The sequence below is a fragment of the Lygodium microphyllum genome, chromosome 2, assembly GCF_053477565.2.
Source record: "Lygodium microphyllum isolate KBCC chromosome 2, Lygodium_microphyllum_v1.1.10, whole genome shotgun sequence".
Taxonomy (NCBI): Eukaryota; Viridiplantae; Streptophyta; class Polypodiopsida; order Schizaeales; family Lygodiaceae; genus Lygodium; species Lygodium microphyllum.
In genome coordinates, this window is record NC_141136.1 from 153,425,284 (window position 1) to 153,427,998 (window position 2,715).

The following is a 2,715-nucleotide window of genomic DNA, read 5'->3' on the forward strand; positions in this document are numbered from 1 at the left end:
TTCCTAAACCAGGTATGAGATATGGTTTTCAATCCTTATTCCTCGAGTGATATTAGTCATGGGGTGAGTGACTGTTCTTTCATTCCATTTGAGTGACTGTGAGTTGAGTGCAACATTCCTTATCATCGACGAATTTCCTGCGATTCCTTCAACCAGCTACCTTCCTGGGTGCTGCCGCGTGGTCCCTGCCATGACGGATGTGTGCTGTGAAGATGCCTTGGTACCTCCAGCAGCCAACAACAACACAGGACATGCCATCGACAATCAACAGTGATCCTCAACAACCTGGGCCAAGTTTTTCTAACCCTACACCTTCTGTTTTTCAGTGACGTTCATGTTTTAAGTGTGGGGATGTTAGTGGATGGTCTGTGGCATGGTCCTAGGTCCCTGTTGCTCGGTTAACCCTCTCCGTTAAGGTCTTAAGTGTGGGGACGCGTCCCTGCACGTCTACATTGCATACCCTTCTACATATGCCTCAACCTGCTAATGCCTCTATGCCATGCCTTGCTGTTACCCTAATGGGGTCCCTTCCCACCCAACTGTTCATGTTCCACCCACCCTTGGGGCTGTTCCCTTGCAGTTTTCCTTTATTCCCTGATTTTGAGGTCCTGCCATGTGAATGTATCCTACGTTCACCAACGTCCAAATCCAACCCTATAGCCATGTTCCTCCCTTTGAACTGACCATTTTTCCATTTTACCTATCCCTGTTCCGGTGCACGGTTTTCGAGTTATTAATTTTTGAAGCATTTTGCGCAAATTAGCTGGTTTTCCATGTGAACGTGCTTTTCTTGCTTCAGAACCATGATCTGACATCATAGACCTGACAACCTTTTCTCCCTGACATTTTTCCTTTTTACTCTGAGTCATTCCGATGCACAATTTGTCCAAAATTAATTTTTCGGTTTTTTAAGACTTTTTCATGTGTCTTTTTGACATTTTTTCGTGTGAACCTGCCATGTTTGCATCCGAATTCCAGTTTCATTTGACAGTCGTGTCCTCTGCACCTTTCCCCACCTTTTTCCTTTTTCCTCCACCCTCTTTCAACTTCTTGATTTTTAATTATTAATTTTTAAATGAGTTTTTGGGTGTATTTTTGGTGTTTTTTGCATGTGAACCTCTCCTACTTCCACTAGAACTGCGGTTTAATGTGACAACCATGTGCCACTCCTTCCTGCGGAGATTTTTCCTTCTTATTGCCTGTCATTCCGGCGAATGGTTCGGCTAATATTAATTTTCGATCCCATTTTCGGGTTTTTTTTTGGGCTTTTCCCAGGTGAACATGTCTTATCTCAGTCGGAACAATGTTCTGATGTGATAGGATTGTCGGGCACGTCTTTCTGCACAGTTTTTCTTTTTCCTGCACCTTGTTCCAATGCACGGATTTTCTTATATTAATTTTTAATTGCGTTTTTTGTATTTTTTGCATGTGACCGCTCTTTACCCCCCCGGAACCCCCATTGCACATTTTCCCTGTCTTCCCCTTGCCGTCCTTCCCACTTTTTGTTTTTACAACATATTGTTTTGACGTCCGGATTGGGAGTTATTAATTTTTCTTTATTTTTATGAGTTTTTATGCGCTCCATCCCGCGCGTGAACGCGCCCGTTTTCGATTTTACGCATCTTAACGCGCCTCGGCCGCATCCGTGTGCCTCGTCCCCGTATCCGGGCGCCCTTTCACTCCCGTCACGGCAAATTTTTTTACCCTCGCCCAGCACACGCACGCGAGACGAGGGGGTACGCCTCCTTTGTGGGCATCCTGCCCACTAACCCTTACCCCATCCCCCTATGGGCACCCCCCATGGGCCCTGCCCTTCCCTATGCCCCCCCTTCCCATGGGCCCCTGCCCATTTCCACCCCCATCCCCCTATGGGCACCCCCCATGGGCCCTGCCCTTCCCTATGCCCCCCTTCCCATGGGCCTCTGCCCATTTCCACCCCCATCCCCCTATGGGCACCCCCCATGGGCTCTGCCCTTTCCCACCCTTCCCTATTCCCTTACCCTCCCCACCTTCTCTCTCCCCGACCCCTCCCCATCCCCATCCCAACTACCCCCCCTCCCTACCTCCATTTCCATCTCCCTCCCTCCCTCCATCTCCTTCTTCTCCCCTCCTCCTCTTCTCCTCCTTTCCTCCTTTCTCCCCGCCATTTCTCCTCCTCCTCTTCTCCTCCTTCTCCCTTCTTCCCCTCCCGCCCTGCAGCTCTTCCCCTCTCCTTCCCCTCCTTCCTCTCCCTCTTCCCCTCGTTCTCCTGGACGCCCGTCGCGGCCCGCCTCCTGGTGGGCCGCCCTGTGGCCTCCACGCAGTCGCCCGTTGCTGCCCCCCTGCCGCAGAGCCCCTGCCCTCGCCTCCGCCTCCACCCCGCCCTGCTATTTCTTCATCACCCCCGTCGCCTCCACCCCGCCTTTCTCCGCCTCCATTCGTCCCACCCCCAGAAATCCCACCTCCCCCACCCCCCCAAGTTCCCATTCACACCCACCCACACTACACACAACACCCCCCCACTAACCCCCATTCACCCCAGACACACCAAATCCCCCATTTCTCTACCTTAAACCCCATTCCCCCCCGCACATTCACACCCACTCCACCTCCTCCTTAGCCCTCATTCCCACAGCAACCCCACACACACACCCCCACTAAGCACACCCACCCCCTACCCTCTGCAAGCCCCCCGTCCCATCACATATAAACCCACTCGCCCCCCCCCCCCCCCCC